At 35.7% G+C, this 23,173-nt stretch overlaps 1 long non-coding RNA gene across 1 annotated transcript; it reads left to right on the plus strand.

The window, feature by feature from the left end:
* Window positions 349–17,800, plus strand: LOC110394127. The gene is made up of 4 exons (XR_002435373.1): window positions 349–1,531; window positions 8,180–8,248; window positions 14,080–14,438; window positions 17,567–17,800. It is a non-coding gene; the product is annotated as an uncharacterized LOC110394127 (long non-coding RNA).

Below are 23,173 nucleotides of genomic sequence, written 5' to 3' on the forward strand. Positions count from 1 at the left end.
GGGGCCTCACCAGGGCTGAGTACAGAGGGACAATGACTTCCCTACTCCTACTGGCAACACTGTTCCTGATACAAGCCAGGATGCCATTGGCCTTCTTGGCCACCTGGGCACACTGCTGGCTCATGCTCAGCTGAGCATCGACCAGTACCCCCAGGTCCATTTCCTCCACACAACCATCCAGCCACTCTGCTCCAAGCCTGTAGCGTTGCTTGGGGTTGTTGCGGCCAAAGTGCAAAACCTGGCACTTGGTCTTGTTGAACCTCATCCCATTGGCTTCAGCCCAGAGATCCAGCCTGTCCAGATCTCTCTGTAGGGCCTCTCTACCCCCAGGCAGATCAACACTTCCTGCCAGCTTGGTGTCATCTGCAAACTTACTGAGGGTGCTCTCCATGCCCTCATCCAGGTCATCAATAAAGATACTGAAGAGGACATGCTCCATATTTCCTGTGTTTCCTGAAATGCTTGTGACTAATCCCACATTCTTTTTAATTTCTTCTTTAAGTGGCAGGATATTTCTCAAAAATAACAAGGAATGTCACATATATTTTAAATACAAATGTTATAATTGCTTATGGTTTGGTGTTAAAGAGTTCTTTACCTTTTCGGTAATACTTTTAAGAAAAAAAAGATTTTTTCAATGCATGTAGATTGATTAATTACATTTTTGATGTTTCTACTTTACAGTACTTCAGGTATTAGGACACAGAGTTTGAATGTCTCTTTCTTTCTACTCATGAATCTACATAGCGATTAATCTGCTACCTAATAATGCTGTTATCGGTCATTCATTCTGCTAAATGTCAAAGGCAAAGAACACACTGCACAATAACATTGAACTCTTTTTGTAAATGAAAGATATTTTAGATCTCAAAGAGAAGGGAAAAAATGTTTCAATTGTTTTTGTCATATTTATGTGAAGAAAACCATGGCTAGAAATTTCCCTAGACGTTTAAATCCATGTCATTTGTTTGCAAAAGCTTATTTTAAGAGTCTGAAAAAAGGCTATTTTACTGTTAGAGTTTGACAAAGAGGGAATCAGTTCGCTGCCTAATGAGAGAAGGGCATTCAAATAGGAGGCTACTAAGAGTGATGATTCAAAGAGGCTGTCATTGAGATAACAGATGAAGAGGCAGAAGGGTGTAAGGCCAGAGGACAAAATACTTCAAGGTTTCCTTAGCTGTAAAACGTTCTCCTTGCCACCTCCTCCTCATTATTCTGATGTGTTTGATTAATGCAGTTAATATGGTGTTTAATATGAAAAATAAATGCTCTCAAACACTTGCACTTCCTGTCATCCAGGAGAGGAGATCAGACCTAGTTGAAACATTAACTGAGAGGAGAAGGAAGAGTCTGAAAATAATAGATATTTTAGTAACACTGAAAACATACTCATTTCTGTTGGTTGTTTTTTTTTTCCTCTTGTTTATGGTGGTTTTTTTTTCCTCCATCTACTGTGTCTCATTACTTCTGCAACTTCTGTGTGAGGGACCTCGGAATAAGAAGAAAATACTTTCAAGTATGGAAAAATCAGGTAATACTGTGATTTCTCTGGGGGTTGCCTATGATCAGATGACAAAAAATGTACCAGAAGTACTTTAAAGTAATGACATTAAAATTTTGTATCCTTTATATTCAATTTTTTTTTCTTTTTTTTGGCCCTTCATGCTTTTTTGGATGCAACAAACATTTTTCTTGCAGTGCTTGGAGGTATTCCTTAATTGCTATTGTTCTCCCCAGTATAATCCTCTATGTTTGAGTGCATCTGCAAGAAAAGCTTGTGTTGGGGGCCATGTCAAGAGAAAAATCATTCCTTTCATTTGGGAGGGATAGACTTGAATATCGTTCAATGTCAGTGTTCAAATGGAATTAATTTTATCAGCTAAGCACTCACTTTACTTGTTACCTTTGGTGATACAGTGCAAGGATCTGTAGCTGACAAATTTTTGTATGAAATCTTGACATTTCTATTAAATGAATGAATGCAGTGAGAGATATCATATTTAAAATGCATAGTAGATGTATTTTTTTTCCCAAATGTTCATTGCTGTTTGGTGTTTTTTGATAAAATGAAACAGGTCAGGTTTTATGTGTTTACCTCCCTCCCTTTCCTTATTATCCTATTTTGGTAAAGTTTTTAGATAATCATCATTAAAAATAAAATAATCATTCACATGCTCTTCATATCCCTACCAATGACCTCCCGTTTGTCAAATTTGTCTCTGTTTAGTTTATGGCTCCTTTCACCATATATCCCTAAAAGAGCTGGCACTCTTCTTCCACATACCTTCCATATACCTGCCAAAGATATGTGACATCTGCTAGTGCTGCACACTTTGTGCATATCTTAGTTCATTTCTATGCTCGATATGTGCATTGTTTGGATGCATTTTTCTGTCCTTTCGGCATCATACTGATATGTTTTTCTGGGGTATACAAATGCAGCATATGTTGACTGCTACAAGACACGTTAATGGAAATTTCCTGAACAGTTGTGCTTACTTGCTGAGTATATTTTCCTTGCCCTTTTCTTTCACTGACTTTTCTGTATATGTTACCGAACTGGGGGAACAGAATTCTCCTTCAGAGCAAGATAGCAATAGCATTTAGTTAGTAATCTAATTTTTTATGTCTAAAGTAAGTTCTAGCCCTAAGTATGTTGTCTGCAAGTGCAATGCAGTCAGCTGTTTCAGACCTTGTATCACAGCTCAGAACAAGTTCTTTACTTTTTGGAGGCCTAGAAATATGCTGCAAATGGAACAACATTATCATCTAACATCCAAGAAAAGAAGCTGATCTGACTTTCAGAGGGCAAAAGCAGTCTTTACAGTTAAAAGTTTCTCTGGTTTCATGCAAATCTACATATCACACTTTTTCTCCATTTTTTTTGTCTAACTAAAATTCCAGCAGAGGCATCAAATACACTTTGTAGGATTAGTGAAGTTTTACTTGAGTAACCGGTGTTGTACTGGAAAAGAATTCATTCCAGTGGGTTCCTGTTCTTCTAAAGGAGCAGATTTAACCTAGAAAGATGTGTATTTTTCAGTACCCTTCAGTGAATCAGTTAATTTTATCAGGTTTTCCTGTTGCTCTTAATAACTTCATCCAAAAAAAAAAGCTGAAAAAAAAAAAACGCTCTTGGAAAGGCATGGGTAGGTGGTGTTTATAGTTCTAGCCACCAAAAGTTAACAAAAACAAAAGGATGAGAGATAATAGCATCTTCTTTAGCTAGAGAAGAAACAATGGCAGACTACTGTTGCTGATGCTTCGGAAACAATATTCTGTTGAAAAAAAATTGTGTATTTTTTTCAGGCTGTGTACCGCAGCAGCTAATAAGTTCTGTCTAGTGTATTTTGTTGTTGCTCTTAAGTGAGATAAGAAGAAAAAATCTATGAAGGATAAGATCTTAAAAGTTGTTTACTTTGACTTTAACAAGGCTTTGTACTTGGTCTCTCACAACATACTTTGTGTATGTTAGGAAGCAGCAGTCTGGAGGCAGGTCATACAGAATGAGCAAAAAACTGGCTGGGTTGTCAACTCAGTAAGTTGTAGTTAGTGACTGGTGCTTTATAGTTACTGACTTTGGAGGTCGGTAAAAAGTAGGAGCACTGATGGGATCTCTCCTGGAAGGTGTTCTGTTTCATACCTTTAACATTTACCTTCAGGAAGAAGTAGAAAGTACCCCTGCCACATTTAAGGATGGCATCAGACCAGTGGGAACAGCTGATAACCTTCTGCCATACAGAAGGTCCTGAACAGATTGAAGGAATGGACCTTAGGAAATTGATCGATAACAAGTGCTAAGTACTCTAGGGACAGAGAAGCCCCTGCAATGGCACGGGCTGGGGACTATTAGATTGGGACTGGCTCTGTCAAGTTTGCTCTGGGGCCTAGTGGCAGCAAGTTACTCCTCAGCTAGGAAAAGTGGCCAATATCTCCCTGCATTGTGAGAGCAGGAGAATAGCCAGATTTTTTTTTACTTTCTCTTCTCCTTTTTTTCCTAATATAGTGACAGATTTTACCTACATGAAAATTATCACCTCCTCTTTTCTGCCGAATAGATCACAAAAAATGTTGAGATGTGAGAATTTATATCCATGTTTTTGTATTGTTCCATTTTCTCTATATGTTTGGATTTCCTTTTGTTGCCCATTGACATCCTGTAAAATTAAAAAATGAGGAAGACTGTTTTTTGATCATTTAAAATAAATCTTTATTAGTATGGGTATTTTAATTCAGCAGTGGTATTTCATGACAAGTTCAATGCATCCTTTATCTTGAAAAGGCCACTTGTTCTACTTAATCATGGAAAAATATGATTGTTTTCTGACAAATATAAAAAAAAGGAATTTTTTTTTTTTGCATTTTCTTGATTTAAGGACTGCTTATATTTTTCTTGTGTTTTTTTTTTTTTTTTTGAAACATGTTTAAGGTTAGCTTGAAAGAATTAAAACTTGTTGTCTTAAGAATTTCTAAAGTGTGCCTACAATACTAGCTCGATAAAGTCACATTATATCCGAAATTTAAAAAAAAAAAAAAAAGGTGAAAGGGCCACACTGAATGTCCAAAGTGGAAAGACAAGAGTTATGTAGGATTGGTGTACCCACACACTTAAAATCGATCAAAAAACTAGAGTAGATGTACTGCTCTGCTATTGCCTCTCCTTGGTTACTTCTGAGAATTATTCAGATGTTAGGTACTCATCACTCTCTACTTATTTTGATTCAAGTATGTGGGTGCTTCAGTTAATGATACAAAATTATGTAGGCACATAGACATCCATTATATTCCCTTGAAGAAACAAAATGATGCAAGTAGATGATTTGTGTTATAGAATAGCTTATATTTACTGAAAATTTTCAAGTAATTTAAAGTTAAGTTTCAGTTAGCATTTTCAAAGGTCATTTTATCAAATAAGTACTGAATTCGTCAGCACAAGATGATTAATAAAGTCTTTTCCTCATTCCCAGAGAATAAAAAGCCTAAAAAAATGGCAGAATGTTTCCACCATGTAATGCATAGAAGGAGCTTTGCACTTCACTCTGCTATTTCATGATTGGCATATGATGAGATATTCAAGGTTTGCTGCTTAAAATCTTGCTCAGCCTTGTGTGTGCTTCCTCATTTCTCTGTCTTCTTTTCTGTCTCATGTCCATCTCTGGCTCAGGTATGAGTTCACACTTTCCTGTGTCAGCTCTAGCAATTGTATGGCTATCTAATGAAGTCAGCCTATTGATTTGATGGAAGCAAATATTCACAGACATTTGAGTTGGAAGGGACCCTAAAATGTTATCTAGTCCAACTCCCCTTCAATGAATGGGGACATGCATAGCTAGATCAGGTTGCTCAGATCCCCATCCAGCCTGACCTTGAGTGTCTCAGGACAGGACATCCACCACATCTCTGGGCAACTTGTTCCTGTGCCTCACCACCCTTATTGTAAAAAAAACTTTTTTCTTATATCCAGTCTAGATCTTCCCTCTTTTAGTTTCAAACCATTTCCCCTTGTCCTATCACAGCAGGCTCTGCTAAAGAGTCTATCTCCTTCTTTCTTACAGTTCCCCCTTTTGATGCTGAAAGGCCGTTCTCAGGTCTCCCTGGAGCCTTCTCTTCTCCAGGCTGAACAGCCCCAGCTCTCTCAGCCTGTCTTTGTAGGGGATGTGTTCTATCTCTTGAATCATTTTTGTGGCCTTCCTCTGGATGTGCTCCAACAGGTCCATGTCTCTTGTACTGAGGACTCCACATCTGGACGCAGTACTCCAGGTGAGGCCTCACCAGTGCAGAGTAGAGGGGCAGGATCACCTCCTTCTCCCTGCTGGCTGTGCTGCTTGAGATGCAGCCCAGGATATGGTTAGCCTTCTGGGCTGCAAGGTGCACATTGCTGGCATGTTGCTGCTAGGGTTTCACAGGGAGTATGAGTATAGTTTTAGTATGGTTTACATCCAATTTGGACCCTCTTGCTTCATTAATTAAGTGAGAGCAAAGGAACAAGTCCCCCCAAATTATTACACATATAATTAATTATATGAAATGTAGGGTTGATTAAAAAACAAAAAGGATAATGGAGAAACTGTAAATGTGATTTTTTTTGATTGTTTTGTTGTTGTTTGTTTGTTTTGAGCTAGATGTTGTCCTCTGACAAAAAAAAAGAAAAAAGGAAAATAAATTCATAAAAAAAAAAAAAAAAAAAACGAAACCCACATGCACGCACATTGAAGCAGTACTTGAGATGTCAGATGTCTGACTAAAGTTCTTACCATACTCAGGGTAAATATCAGTTCTGCTATCACACGCAGATCTTGTGAGTATCTCATGAAAGCAATATAAATTATTTACACAGCCTCACAGAGCAAACATTTGGCCTAATTTGGGAGAGATATTTGCAGTTTATGTGAAAATGCACTTATTAGAAGAGCATACTTCAGGTGTGAGGATGATAGCTAATGCTGCTAGTAAAGTAATTATTCTTGACTGCACAAAGACATAATTTTACAGCATCTATGTAAACAACTCTTGTTCTTGATGAAACAGTCTGTTATCTCAAAAACAGCAAAAAAAAGAAATCTGATAACTCCACTGCAAACCAATTTAATTAAATTATAATCCTCTTTATTTTTTAACCTAATTCTTTTATGAACTCCCACTTTGTTTCTGTTTATATTTGGCAGGCATTTTTTCTTTGCTTTGTCCTTTTCTCTGTCCTCCTATTTTTTTTCTATGTATTGAAGTTGTTTTTTTTTTTAATGTTACATTGGTGAAAAATTGTTCCAACTGGTCTAATTAGTGTCCAGTATAATGCAATGAAATTTAGCTTTCAATTAGTCATCAGGGTCAGCCACTGTCCTCTTGAATGTAGAGAATAAAATTTCAATACTTTAATCTCTTTATTGAAAGATTCTCTTGGGTTACAGAAGCGGATTAAAAATTATGCTATCAAAGATGGTGAGTCTGCCAAATGTGCCTTTGTAACTAACTCTTTGAGGCTGGGAATATTTTCAACATGTTAGGGAATAAAATGAAGATAAGGGAGGAAATATCATCATTAGAAAAATGCATGATCTGGCATTACTGCATATGGAAATAATCAGCATTTGTCCTTCTTGAAAGACCACTTTGTACATTACATTTGCTTTCAGTGCTTTTTTTTAATGTAAAAATAATTTGTTCTGCTCACATCTGGCCCTTAAAATATTCTCATTAGACATACGTTTTGAAAACAATTAAAGAAAAAATATTGTATTATTCTTTGTCCAATATCAGAGTGCATGACTGTCACATTAGGGTTTTCTTCCCCTATATCTTGTGCTATATGGGGAAAACAATTGCAAAATGAAAAAAAAAAAAAAAAGCAGGCATAATAGACTTAATGCTGGAGGGAGCAGCATTGCAAATTCCTGTCTATCATTGAGTTATTCCACAGTACATTTGTTTTATTATATAAAACTGTTCCTCCTGTGAATTCATTTCTTTTCTCAAATATTCTATATCAGAATCTGTTTGTGTGTCCTTGTTTTTGTTTTGATTTTGTTGTTCTAAGTAGACATAAAGGCATGACAAAATATTCGTGTGAGATATTTGGTAGATGGCATTGTAGTAAAGAAGGAAGTGGAATTTTAATCTGTAGTTTTCAAAGTGATGGTAATGGGCATCCAGCCTTTCCATCCATTACTGACCATCCGCTCATTATTTGTCTGTGTGAATTAATGCAGAGATGGCATAGGAAACTGTAGGACTTTATATGTATTCCTACCTTGAGCTGCAATATGATGTAAAAATACTGTTTTCTTATTTGCATATGGATGAATATTGGTATATATATTTTAAATTTGTATGTCTTCTTGTTTTAAGCTGTATACGGATCTTATGATGTAGTCTTGTATATAATCTGGATTTAAGCGTATATTTCTTATTTTGAATCTCTGAAATGCCGCTGCTTTTAATGTATACACAGTTTCACTTGCAGAGAAGTAACCAAAACCTTTATTTGGCCTAATTTTGTTTTTTTTTAGAGGCTCTTGATCTTAGCTTTTAATTGTTAGGGCTATAATGGGTGAAGATCTGCATCTTTTCCTTTCTCATGTGTAAATTAACAGCAAGCTATGATAAGAACAGCATGGGAACAGATTTTGCTGGGCTTAGATAAAGAATGTTGAATATGTCTTTAATTTCTGTTTAATTGTAGGCACAGTAATATCATTGCCTTCTGAAATATCTAGGAGGTTCTCCTGGTTGAGAGCAGCCATTACTCCAGGTAAAATAAAATTTATTTATTAATATACTTAGCAATACATTTTTCTTCCATAGTCACAAATTAGATTTCTCAACAAATATAGAGCATATAAAGAACCCTGAAAGGTAATCTTTATTTTGTACTTACATTGGTTTCTCTTCACCTCTTTCCCCAAGGGGGGCATTAAGTCTTTCTTAAGTAGATTATTGTAGTTTCTGTTATCTGAAGGCTTTAGAGGAAAAAAAAAGAAGCACTTAAAACCATGTTACTGTTATAGGGTGTTTATCCACATCTGCATGTTTTAACTGCCACCAAAAGGTACCATATCCTGCAACAGGATAATGCAAGAAGAGAGCCTCTTCCTAATCATTTTAGCTAGATGTGATTGCATACTTCTTTTAAAAGTAGAAAGTATAAGCTATAGACTTAGGGCTTTTTTTAGCCCTGCCCAACTCTTGTGCTCTTGAATGTTACCAGGGAGGTCAAATACAAAAATTAAAAACTACTATTCCACAACAGAGGAATGTTGTGTTTTTTACCTTAAAAATTATTTAATTTCAGGTGAAAATATGGTATTCTATTTCTTCACCTCCATAATTTTTAAATGCAGAGGTTTTTTAAACCTATTACTGAATAGATATCCACTACCAAAGGATTGATATTAATGGTTCCTCTGCTATTAGCATTCTGCTTATGACATTTTAACCATATACCCCAACGAAGAGTAAGTAATGGATATAATTAAGGATGATGTATGTAGAATAAATACAGATATACTTATGGAGAACAACAAATTCTGCAGATTTCTTGACGTTGTTATCATTTTTGTGAGTATTTAAGATTTGTGAATAAAGGAAAGAGAATTGTCTTTTTTTTTTTTTTTTTAGGGAGGGATTATGATCTGCCATTTGGGAAAGTAAACAAGCAATGAAGCATATTAGATTTTAGAAACGTGTAGAAATATTGGAGTGAGTCATTTTTACGAACTGTGAACAGAAAAAAAAACAGAATTCAAATTACTCTTATTCAGAAAATCATGTCACCGTGAGGTATGCATTACTGATGTATCATATCTCCATGGGAGATGATGTAGTCCCTATTAGCCTAGAGCTGTGATAAAACTGATTATCTTCACAGTAATTGAAATGTTACTGTCATACTCTCACAGTTACAAGAAGGCACTAAGAAACTGGAAACAGAATTATTCCAAGAAACTTTTTTTAAAATAGTCATGTCTGTATCAGATTCTACCTGCAGCTATCTGAGACCTTATCCATGCTTTGGGTACGGCTATTGACAACATCAGTTAAGCTTTTATTCCAACATTATCTGTGACTCACTTTTTCTTCTTTTCTTCTCCATGACTTCTGGATATGCAAACCATATAGTTATTCTGTGAAATAAGCTTATTTTGGTGAAGAATTAGCCAGTAGAAATGGAAGAGGCATGAGAAAATAAAGGAAAAATTATGATTAATAGGATTTTTGAATAAGTTTCTGCAATTTTGACACTTAGGTCAGTTTGAACTGATAAACAATTGTAAGTATATTGTCACTTCTTTTTGCTTTCTACTATCTCAAACTGTGTTTAACCACCTAAAGAAAACAAGGTAGAATATCTCTGGCTTTGAGGCCATTATTTAGCCTTGGATTTCTTTCAGGTCCTATATGGTGCCACAGTTGTCTTAATATGTATAAACATCTCATTTTTAAAATTTTATTTCCCTATTTTCACAACTGAAATACGGTGAAGACAGAAACAGGTGTTACCTTTTACCAGTTGTGTTAGGTGCAGCACTGCTAACTTATCAATGAAAATGGCTCTCCTGGACTCTGGGTACTTGTACAGAAAGCAGTATGAGAGGCTGGAGAGTAGCTCCAAGGGAAGAGATCTGGGGGTTCTGAGTTATGGAAGTTGAACATGAGTCAGCAGTGTGCCATGACAGCCAAAAGGGCCCAACTGTACCCTGAGCCAGTGTAGTTGAATGAGTGATGGAGAAATCTGGAAATTTATGAGTGAATTTGAGTTGTATTAAGCAGACAAGTTTAATATGCATAGAAAGTTTCAGTTATTTGTACAGTCTATTATATACAGTGACTAACTTGATAACTCCTGTGGCATATGGTGTGCTCTGAGTTTGTGAAAGTGTCTTTTCCACTTCCTGACGTCATCTGGTCCTTGCTGAGTTTTCATTAGTTTTTCTCATTAAGCTTGCATTAGCTTCATCTCTGAGGGGGAAAAAAAAACACAAAAAAAACAACAATGACAACAACAACAAAAGAAAACTCTTCTTTTTTTTTTAAAAAAAGGGGTCATGAGAAACAAAAACACCAAATAGCTATTATGGATTTCTAATAATATTTATAAGCCTATCTGTGAAGCTGTATGAAGTTGGTTATACTTATGTGCATCCTTATTTACAGCAGTTCTCTACCCATGGAAACAATTCTTATGTGTATAGATTTTTCTACAACAGGTTTTTTCAATAAAGTCTGAGTCACTGCATTTAAGCAAGTAATATCTTTTCCTTTGCTGGCCTGAAAGTAAATGAATAGAGATATTACTTTCAAGAGTATTAACTGAATCTTCCTTCCTTATTAAGAAACAAAGTATAATTTATTTTTCTTTTATGTGGTCATTTGAGCTGAGTCATATATGAATTATTTCTTTAAAGCTATTTCTATCCCTCCATCTTTATTGCAGGGTTTCTAATTCTCTCAGCTCTCTAACAGTAAGGAAAACATAAATTTAGTAGTAGAAAATACGAAACGTCCAAAGAAGCTGTATACAATTGTTCTTCCAAAAAGAAGGTGACTATCTAAGAAAACAGTTAGTGATTCTTCAGTTTTATAAAGTAATGTCAAGAATTCTTTCTAATCTAGCTTTGTCTAATCCAATTATTTTGATAGGTCCAATTCATTTTGCAGTTCTTACCCACTGTGGTTTTAATATATGCTTTCTGATAGTCTTCCACAGCACTAAAAATGTGTAAGGCTTCCAAAATGAGTTTTAGGAAGAAGTATTTTTCAGACCCATAGAAGCGATGCATATGCAAATGAGAGAAGTAGAAATTATGCAAAAGGAAACATTGTTTTTAGAGGAAAAAAGTGTTAATTATCCCAGCAGAGATACAAATGGATTCTAAATTCTGGCCCCTTCATTGTTCTTTCTCTCCTCTAAATGTGGAGATGGAAGACACAGTGTAGCTTCATGATTAAATCACAAGATAGACTACACACTAATTGATGTTAATGCTGAAATTAAAATTTTGTTATTAACTTAATTAAATCAAGCCAGAATGCACGATAGGATGTAGAGTCTGACTAACACCTCTCTATCCATTCCATGGCTACCAAATTGTCTGTATTTATTTATTTACCAAAAATCTGGATGTAGGAGATGGTCACAAATTGAGGCTAGTGAGATTATCACTAGATGCAGTCATTGCTAGTGGAAAAGCCATATCTGGTGCACTAAGAGCAGGAAAATATTTTCCTCTAAGAATGAAGTTTTCTTCATCAAAGAGGATGCAAAAGTATTTTTATTTTTATTGGTCAGAAGGCTCAACATCTACTGCCATACCACTCCCTGCCTCTGACGGCCTGGGCAACATAACAAAATAGGAGACATTACTTTCAGAGCAACCCTCCTAGTTTTCAACTCAACCCACAAGTTCTTCTGCATTTTTTTTTCCTGATTTTCTCCCCCATCCCACTGTGAGGGAAGGGAGGGAGGGAGTGAAAGGCTGTGTAGTGCTTAGCTGCCTGCCTGCTTAGACCACAAGAACATTTGAAGGTTTTGTTTCTTACTGAATTGTTTGAGCTCACTAAGACTGTGTGTGTTGCCATAGCCAGCTTACTAATATTTGGTACTCTCAGCAAGTTTTGTCTGCACTATGCAGAGTAAAGTGTAGCAAGAGTCCAGTCTATGACAGTACATAGTTACTTTTAAGAAGAGAAGTTCATAGAAGTTATTTTGTGAATTTTGTTTCTTTGTGCTGATTTATATATTCCCCTGTTTTGCCTCTCAAGGATTTGATAATAAATAGAAATAGAAAACTTTACCCAAAGCAAAATAAGTATCCTTCCCCCTGACCTTTCTGCCTACTGTGGTCTTCAGAAGTGTATTTGAGTGCATACTAGGCTTGGTCTTTATTATAAAGGATACCTTATCAGTGATTGATCAAGCTGATATCCAATGTACCTTGGAAAAAGAAAAGAAAAAATAAAGCTGTGCTGCTGAAACCATAGCTACAAACTTTTTTTTTCCTGTACATTTGGAAGTTGGGCAGTTCCAGTGGTGTTGATGAGACAAGCATGAACTCTGTCTCACTATTTTAATATTCTATAGATATCACTGTCTTACTTTTTGTGGTGAGAGGAAATGTGAATTTTCTGTTGTCTTGGTGTTTGCCAAGATAAAACACATTACTTCAAAGATTTAAACTAGTTTTACTGCTTTAGTGAGATTCAGTTCTGTGTTATGAGTCCATCAGTATTTTTCCATATGTATGTTGTACTACTTTTGTAACAACAACAACAAAAAATTAAAAATTAACCACTGAAGAAACCATGCTTTCTCTCTTTAGACGCATGCTAGGAGCACTTTATCTGTCAAATGTTGTTTTCTCATATACATTTTCTTTTCTGAAGAGCTTGACATGAGAAGATTAAAGTATTAAATCTCCTTCATGGAATGTTCTTTAAGAAATGTCATTGCTTGTATATGCCAAGAATATTTCTCGTACCGCAGTTGTTATGTTTAGTAAACCTGGTTTAAGAATTCTGACAAAAATCCCCACATTGCTTTTAATTTTATTAGCAACCTATTTTTTTAATTGTAATTCATTAATTATGTTTTATTTATATGAATATATAAGCAAAAATATTATTAAATCAACCAAGAATTCAAATTTTAAAGATGTCTGAGGAAAGGGTACTACTCATCCTTGAAAAACTCCAAATTATTATAACAAATATTTATACAAAATAAAAATTATGAAATTTAATGTCAGCTCCATGCTTTTTTCCTTTTGTTTCCTCTAATTTGTCTTAGCTACAGCTATGCCTGGCATTTGGCTTGATGTGTGAAGGTCATATAGAGATTACCGAAATATCTGGCAAATGAACTAATTTCAGTCCAATATGAAGAGAGGTGTTATTTTGTGCTAGAATGCTGTAGAAAAACTACAGCTAGAACAATATAAGACATTTCTGGAAAAGACTGGATGATTTTCTGCTACACAGAAGCTTTTCTTCTACTGCTCTGCATATCTCTGAATTGATGCTGGAAAAATTCGCATGATATAGGGCAAGAGTCTATAAAATGTTGAATTACATAAACATGAAATAGGGAGTAAATATTTAATTTTTCTCAGAGTATAAGAACTAGAATTATCAAATGAATGGGCGAAGTCATCAGTGTAGAGGAAATGCGGGGGAGGTGCTTTTTCTCACAGTGTGTGGTTAACTTGTCAAGTCAGTCTTGACTTTGCGAACACTAAATTTCTGCTTGTTTTCTGAGAACAATACATCAAAATTTGTAGTTTTAATTCCAAAGTAAAAACACAAGAAGCACATGAAATACAAAGTGCTGCAAACACTGGATTATGTCAAGGAAACCAGAGGAAATGTATGTAGGGAAAGATTACTGATATACTTTCCTTCTACACTCACCACTGAAGTAACTTTTAAAACTAGAACAAAATCTGAGGTAGGTATTTTTTTTTTCTGCTAAAATCTCTGTATTCTAAGTTTTCGTCAAAAGATTCTCCCTTCCCTTTCTGTTTTCACTTATTTGAAACTCTGCTTTGTTAACCTGAGCTCCTAATATATATATTTTTTCTTTTGCAGCCTACCTCATCTACCATCACAGATTACTAGTGATCAGCATCCTCTTCCAAGATGCATCTTTTCCTTCTACATAAAATCCCAAGGCACTCATCAGTCTCCTTTAATCTTCACTGTCTGGTGGTGCTTCTATCCAATAATCCATTCAACAGGCCTCTGAAGAAAAGTACTTACGTTTCTGACACATCTGTCTACATCACCATCAGCATTGTCATGTAAGCAGAACACAGGCGAAGTGTGGGAAGATGGCACGAGATGTGATGCACAGCACAGTATGATATTATCATCTTGTCCTTTCTTTTTGGTTTCTGCTGTCCTGAAGACAGGAAAATCCAGCAAGTCTAGAAACAAAAGACAAAGTGGTATGTAAAAGATCTGTCATTTGATCTGAGCTGCTCAGGTATTAGATAATGTATTTCTTTTTTCTTTCTGACTGTAAATGGTATAGTGTAAGTCAAATAACAAGGCTACACTACAAAATTGTGCTTAATAATGCACTATGTATAATGAATCTCATCTATGCATTGTTTGAAGTATTTTAAGATATCCCCATTACAGTGCCCTTTCTTGTGTTCTCTTCTTGACATAGGGTCAACATCATTTAAAAATAATGCAGGAGATATTTAAAGCACATCAAAAGTACAGAGGGCTCTTTTCACAAGTTGATACCTTCAAGGAATCCCAAATGCCTCAAAAGTAAAGTACATAGTATAAATAAGGCAACAATAGTACCCAGTCATAGTTTCTATATTAGTGTTTGTGGAGCTTCACAGTGCACTTCAAACACGTTTCTTCTACACCTTATTGCTTTAATTACATACTTGTGTTTCTTGATTAAACATTTCTAGATAAAACATTTCATAAATCCAAAGACACTCATCAATCATTCACTAACCAGCACACAATACCTTAGCATACACGTATGTTTCATTTCAGCTCCAAAGACTGTCATAATCAATGGTTTCTCATTAACAATCAGACTGGACAAGCAAAAAGTTAAGTGACAGAAAGTCTTCCAGCCTTTTATTTCTTAAAAGTCACTTAACCCATGAATCTTATGTTACTGTCTAAGGCTTAACTTGTCACCATTTATTTTCATGAAGATAAGTTATACGGCCTTATTAAATGAGAAGAAATAAATCATCCTGTCTGCATCTCCTTCTGTCCCACAAAAGTCTCTGGGAGAATTGGTGCTGTTAGTTTCATTATATGGAGGGAGAGGCTGATCTTTAGTGGATTAGTTGCTCTTCACAGCGCAACAGCTTTTGCTCTGTTTTACTCCTTCCTCAGAAAATCTAATTTTAGATGTGAATATTCAGATTATGAAAAAGACGTGATGATACATGAACTGTAGTAAAACAGTCTTTGGCATAAATTTTTGTTGTATGTACATTTTTTTTTCTCAGCTGGTCAGACAAAAAGCAATAAAGAACAGTTTGAATCATTAAGAGAGAGCAGTGTCAGGTGAAGAAAGAAGTAGGTGCCAATGTGCCTCATGCTGCTGTGTTTCAAATAAGCTTGCACTTTTTCTTTCTTTTAAGTTTAACTTGTTGCAATATAGCGACTTATTTTAAACGAAGATATTTTATTCTAGGAAAGTTCTTGTTTGCTACACTGACATTTAAATATTTACAGTCAGCAGAAATGTAGCTTAAATAAAAAAGCAGTATTTCAGGCAGAACATCTACCATCTATTTTGTTGTCCAGTTGTGTTATCTACGCATATGAAAGACTCAAATAAATTAGGAAATACCTTAAGGAAGCAACCAGAAGGATGACACATAAAGACAGAAAGATAAGAAAATGGATAAATGGAAGTTAATACCAAGCTGTGATATGCTCAGGGTAACAAAAATCACTGATGTGATAGATGGATTTTGCCTAGAGTATCTCTTAAGGCATGTGAGTGCCAGTATCTTATAACAAGCTTTGGTTCTTCAATATAAAAGTGGGCATGTTATCTACTTTTGCTCAGTTTAGTTGCTCATGTATTTCACTGGGCTTCTACTTCTGAAACAAACAGGTTTGTTTCAGGTGTGACAACACACTTCATAAATGGTGTTAAAAAATAATAGGCAAACTGTGGTGAGATCATCTGAAAGTAATAATTTGTGATTAGAACTTGGTTTTGATATCTATTACATAAAACAAAATACCAGAGGGTTACAAGAATAACATTGAATATTTAATATTCTGAAGGAGTCAGTAGACTTCTTTGTGAAGACAACATAGTGATAGCGGGACTGTAATGAAGATGCAAAAGAGATATGAGTTAAGGTACATAAGAAATTCTTAAGACATTATATCTGACTCATATAACTTAAAGTAATATCTCTGAAGTCCACAAGTTCCTGCACAACCTACTATAGGGAACATGACTTAGAATGGATGTTGGGTGAGATGATCTTCAGAGGTCCCTCCCAACCCCTATGATTCTGTGGAATGAGTTAATAATGGCTTAGAATTACTAAGTTACAACAACATGCAGCTGGTGTGAAGAAAGTCAATATATTGACAATATTGTCTGTAAGCTAATGCAAAAGATGACTTGGTTCATGTATAGTCAGCAGTGATTCCTGCTTTGTATTCTTATTTGCAAACAAAACCTTGCCTCATTCTTTATTAACTCAGCTGAATGTAATTCTTAACTAGGTGTACCTCAGAATGCTTCTTGCATGCTGTTGTCCTTCCACTTGTAACACAGATAGGAAAAATATTTTAGAACACAGGAAGTCATAATAAAAATACTCCATATATTTATATGCAGAACTTTTTTTTTCCTATCCCCTCCCCTCTGCATCTTAAAGTTTTGATAGATAGACCATCAGTAAAAATAGTAAAATGTCTTCATAAGACGTGTAGGTATGATTATTTCTGAGAAACTCTGGCAAGGAGTACATATCCTGAAAATTCCACTTACCCTTCTATGGTTTATATCTTGTCTTGGATTTTTTCAAGATAAAGCTCAACTGAAAAATGCATTGCAGTAGCTCACAGATATTTAGTCTACAGGACCAGACTAAAGCTACCACAGTCCCTGAAATGTGTATGGTGCAAGCATCATCTGCACCAATGGCTTTACTCCGCAAGTATTCCCCAATTTGATAGCACTTGTATTGAAATATACTTAGATTTGGTCTGCTCACCAGGACAAACTTTGGTTTCTTGAACTGATAATATTCAGTGAAAGATAGCTCTTCTACTCCCTCATCTGAAGTAATTTTTGGTAGCTAAACCATGATTATAAATATGAAGGAGAACTGATGCGTTGAAAAAATGCAATACTATAGAAAGATATGCAATAGATATAAAATGCAGTTCTGTGTTCTACCCGGGAAGCCATTTCTATTTACAGTTGTTATCTAACTCAATACTGCCTCCTCTAGAAAAGAAAGATATTTTTTTTTTATTATTTCATCCAAATACAATACATATGCTGTGTATAGCGTATTTTTATTATTATCGTTATTTTTCTCTCTTTTTTTCTTAGTTGCTATTACGGATGGTCCTGCTTCAGCTTACCTTCAGCACAAGTGAAACAAAACAAAACAGCAAAAAACACATAGAGAAATCCAAATATCTCTATGGAAAAAGTGACCAGATGGACAATTTTTAGGTAACGGGAGTCTTAAATAATGGGGAGTGACAGAAAAACTTTATGATGTTCTGTTAATTTTATAATGAAACAGAATTGTAGTAGGTAACATTAAATTTGGAAGACTTTCTTAATGTGCCTGTGTTTTTGTTATTTGAGAACATAAAATACAGGCTTCCTCCCTTCTGCCCATTGAGTGGACAAGGTGTTTTGTTTTCATTTCCATTCCAGCTCTGAGGGTAATATTGATGTATGTGTCTTGCTTTCTTATAGAGAAAATATAAATTTATGGGCAATTAAATCATATTTCTGGAATGGTTTCCCTTTGACAGAAGTGTCTAAATATTATTATGAATTGATTTTTATGTTTACTGTAGCAACCATGCTGTAATTAATTATTTGATGTTTATAATTAGACATAATTCATACTTGCATAGTATATCCATTCATCAAACAAAAGTATTGTAGCTTTCAGCCTTCCTCTATTTACTGTGCAAACTGTGCTTAGTGGTTATCAGGTGATTTTCTACAAATACATTCATCAAATGTCTTTCCTAGTAAGTGATCGAGAACTTTTATCTGTAATTCCACTTAAGTATGTGCAGTACCCATCTAAAAGGTTATTGATACAGGCAGCAAGAACGACAGAAGCAAAGATGTTGGTTTGCCAGATGACTTGGGAGTATGTAAGCAACACCAGCCACCAGGAGACTGACCCCACTACTTTCCTGATATACCTATGTCATGGTTTTATGATTTTCGGTTATTGGTACTCCACATCATAACATCATGTAGTGAATGTACCTGGTTCTCAGAAGAGAAGGACTACTACATTCCCCATGGCAATTGGCTCCTCTGTTACCATTTTCCAGCCGGAGGGAAAAGATAAAAGCTCACAGTATAAAAACTTGCAGATCACGAGACCCCTTCCCTTTTTCCGCCCGTCTCTCGTCTTGGCAGCACCTCGTTCTCCAGCCGTCTTATCGTCGGTAGTAGAGTAAGGCCTACCTTGATTTTGGGACATTCTCTCTCTCTGTATTGGATTTATCAGCTTAAATTGTAATTATATTGTATTATAGTGCGTTGTTTTGCATTCCGATATCTTATTTAGTAAATTAGTTTGTTTCTCCTCAGATTGTTGCCGCTGTTCTTTGCTCTCAGGGCCATCTCCTTACCCTTTTTCCCTTTTCTCTTTTCATGGGGTGTGGACCTGTGGATCCCCTGTCCCCTTCGTCACGGAACCGGGCCGAACACCCGTAAACCGTTGACAACCTATGCTTGAGGTTGGGGTATCTTTAAGATAAAAGGAGCAGCCAGTGTCTGAAAATAAGGTTTAATGTGATGGATTGGCCAGCTGGTAGAGTTAGTCATCTTTGGACTCCTTTGAATGAACAGCCTTGAAGGATGCTAATCAGCTTGTTTAATGTCTGGATGGGGACAGCTTGCTCAAACTGGGCATGTTGTTCCAGGCAAAATGATGGTCTTGCTTCATGTGAAAAACACTTGATGAATTTATGTTTGTTTGTTTGTTTTGCATTGGAACTGTGCATAAATCCATTATAAAATGTAACATCACAGTACATGTGAAACCTTTGAAGGAATTACATGTTGAGACTGAATTGAAGACCTCTTAACCATCAAACATATGGGTTTTTTTTCTGCTGAAACCACTCTTTAGGTCAGAGTAACATGTCTGTTATTGCCATCATATGCAGAGACTATGTACTAGTGGGAGATAACAAAGCTACTTGTTTTGGAGCACACAATTACCCTTAAGCATATGGTCTTTCTGCCAGTGTTCAAGGAAGCTCTGCTTGACAGATAATTAGAAACTTTGTGATTAAGTCTCTGCTCTTTAGGCAAAATAATCATAAATGCTGTGCATTACCTCTAGCAGTAGAACATCTGGGGAAAAGAAATAGCGAATTTAAATAATAAATCTTCTGAAAAAGTCTATTCCATATTACACTGAATGTTAACAGCGAAGTAATATATTGTTTGCTAAGGAAAATTTTAATGTTGCCATAGACCAAGAGAAATGTGTCTCTCTTTTAAAAAAGCAGTAGTTCTCCAATTATTGATAGAATAGGGTCCAGGAAAAGTTGGTATCTGTAGTGCCAAGCAGATAGAGATATGCCAGATTTGTTCATGATGCACAGCTTGTAAAATATTTGTTGTTGTTGACAGGATTTACTTAAGAGTCTTAAATCTTAGGCATACATTTTACCACAGTCTAATGGGAAGAATGATTCACTCTTGGCTGAAAAGCTGAAATTTGGAATTTGTCAGACATTTGGCTTTCTGCAGATGTACTTCTTGTAGTTTCACCTTGAATTTGTTTCTTAAATTGATGAAATTCTATGCAGATCAGGTTCTGAACCCTCCACTTTAAATCAGCTAGTCCGCTTCATTAAATCTCTGTTTACACTACTCTTTTCACTGGGCATGTTCTAGCCTAAATGAAGTAACTGTCTGTACATTATGGTTGCCACTGGGCTTGTATATGAGGAATTTGAATGTCCCTTCGCCATTAGTAACATTACTCCCCATATTGCTAGAATGTAACAGGACCAAAAAGTGCTCACTTAGAAAAGCCTTGTTAGAAAACAAGATCTTAAGCAATGTATGAGGGAGGGGATAATAAAAGAGAAACTGTAAAGGAATAGTCTGAAAGTGAATAGAGACTGATAGTGAAGGGAGAACTCATCCTTACTGCCTTTAACAAGCATCTCTTCATTAACTAAGAGACAGTTACTGCTGAGCAATAGGGAGAACAGTAACTGTCAGTGACTTTGTTGCTATAATAATAAATGCAAGCAAAAATACTGGACTAAATCTGGGAAGTGTTTACTGTGTCTTGAATAAATAAGCCTTTTCCTACACTTTTCCTACAATAGCTGCTTATTAGGTGAATTTTGCCCATTTTATGACTTAAGCAATAACTCTCTGCTGGCAGGGAGAGAAGTAGCAGTGCATTTAATTATGTAGTTTAAAGACTATGTCTTATTTCCTTCATACTGGCCTATTTTGAAGTATTGGATATGAAATTTTGCCTTTGCTTCCTCCAGAAAAAAAGTAAAACACATGAAACTCTGAAAAATGTAGAATAGGAATTATAATCTGAGTTCACTGCAAATGTTTTTTTAGAAGATGTATGTTTTCTAGTAAACCAGGAAACCTCCAATGGTAAAATGGACTCACACTATGCCACTTATGTTTCTGTTATAATTAGTAAGACCGATCAAGTATATTGTTCTTTAAATAACATTTAAAATAATTATTTATCTCTCTCTATTAATTTCCCTTAGGATTTGAGTTTCTCTGTACATTTCATTAAATATTCACTGATTTGAGAGCTTCCTAGGATGGTCCATCTGAGAGTGCAATTTCCTGACTGTTTGCAAATATAATCTGAGTAAAATGTACAGTTTAAAATGTAAACTTTCCTTTCCCTGACTTGAATTTTATATCACTGTGCAAACAGTAACAAGGCAGTTCCTTGTGCTTTGGAAAAAAAAGTCTCCCCAGTCTTCCAACCAGTTAAGACATCTCAGATCTAACTTCAATCCTGCTCTGCATATAAATGTCCCTGCCTCTTCCCAGCACAGCTGACTATGAACATATCATGCTGTCAGGAGCTCTGTCCCTCAAAGGGAAAGATAGGTCTTAAAAACCACCATTGAAGTAGAGCTAATCTTTCCAAATAACACGTTTTTAGGAGTCTTTGTAATCTTTAATGGTTTCGACCTTCACAGCTTCAGCAGTACATTAAGTAATTAGAGGATGCAGGGTCCCGTGTGTCCTGTCTCAAAGAATGCACCCACAAGTGCTAATGATCTGACATATGACATACACCCACTCTTGATGATCTTCATTTGAGCATAGTGAATGGCTGAGATGCTGGAAGACTAGAAGAAAGCCAGTATCACTCCTATCTTCAAGAAGGACAAGCACAAAGATCCAGGGAACTATAAGGCTGGTCAGCTTCACCTTGGTCCCTTGGAAGGTGATGGAGCAGATAAATCTGAAAAATATTTCCAGACACATGAAGGACAAGAACGTCATCAGCAGTAGAGAGATTGAATTCACTAAGGGGAAGGCATGCTTGACCAACTTGATAAGCTACTGTGATAGAATGACCATCCTAGACTTCCTAGACTTCAGGAAAGTTTTCAGTGCTGTCTTCCATAAAATCCTCGTAAGCTGTTGATGCATGAGCTGGGTATACAGTGGGTTGAAAAACCTAATTGAATGGTCAAGTTGAGAGGATGGAAATGCTTGATGGAGGCCAGTAACTAGTGGAGTACAGGGGTCAACACTAGGTACTAGTGCTTGAAGAGAGGGTGGAAAAAGAGGACTTAGCCGAACTCAGTGCTGCCCAGGCACAAGAGGAGAGGCAATGAGCACAAACTGAAACACAGTGTCACTATGGACTCTGGATATTATGTCTTCGTGAGAGCTGACCTCAACTCCTGTGTTCTTAAATCTCTGTCTAACATCCTACTCTGATGATGTACCGTAGGTAAGGGCTGCTAGTGAATGGCTTTGAGCGAGAAGCAATCATCAGTGTTGTCAAACAGTGCAGGTGGCACCAGACTGAACCTGTCACATCTATAAAGAGCTGCACTTGGCAGGAGCAGGTGCTTAGCTGGCGGGAACTCTGTGCTGAATCTAATTTACTGGATGATTTGCATCGGCAAATATTCAGCATAGGCACTTGTTTCCGCTTAACATTAAGGAGCTGAATAAACACAATAGAAGATCCCTACAAGTGTTAAAAAAATGCTAAAAAAAAAAAAAAAGTTCCAAAAAAATTTCCAAGAGCTTTCTTGCACAACTGCAGGAAAATATATATGTATTCATTTATTTCCTAGTTGTCTAACTTGTACAAAATGTCAAATTGCTATTCTTTCTGGATTACTCAGAACCCTGAAAATTTCTTAAATGCCTTTGTGTATATTTTCCCAAAGTAAATTCATTCACTGAATTTTAAATGTGATCCTAATAGCTGAGAGCTTGGTACAATTGTTCTCCCAAATTTTTGGAAATAATTCTGTCCAAGTGTTAAAAGCTGTTGAAAATACTTAAATCTCTGCAGCACTTTGAAGAGTATTTCTGATAAAGCAAATGAGGATTTAAGTACTTATTAAAAAGCATCATTATTTTAGTTACTAAAAATATAGTACCAAAGACTTTTTAAAAGCTTAGTACTTTCCAGTAGGCATTCAGTTTTTATGCAAAAGCCAAATCTCCTCCCAAATCCACTGAGTTATTTTTTTTAAAGCTCTTTTTTTTTCATTTCTGAATATCTATTTCATCCTCCAGTTGTTAAATACGAGTGATTTAGGTTTTAACAGCCAGATGCAGATGTTGCATATGAATTGTTTCCTGCCTATTATATCACTGTGGGAAACTATTAGTTAGAGACATGTTGTGATATATTTTTCCACGCTTCTCATAATTACTATAATCATATTTAAAATATATCACAATGTTAATAAA

The sequence above is a fragment of the Numida meleagris genome, chromosome 2 (genome assembly GCF_002078875.1).
Source record: "Numida meleagris isolate 19003 breed g44 Domestic line chromosome 2, NumMel1.0, whole genome shotgun sequence".
NCBI classification, from domain to species: domain Eukaryota; kingdom Metazoa; phylum Chordata; class Aves; order Galliformes; family Numididae; genus Numida; species Numida meleagris.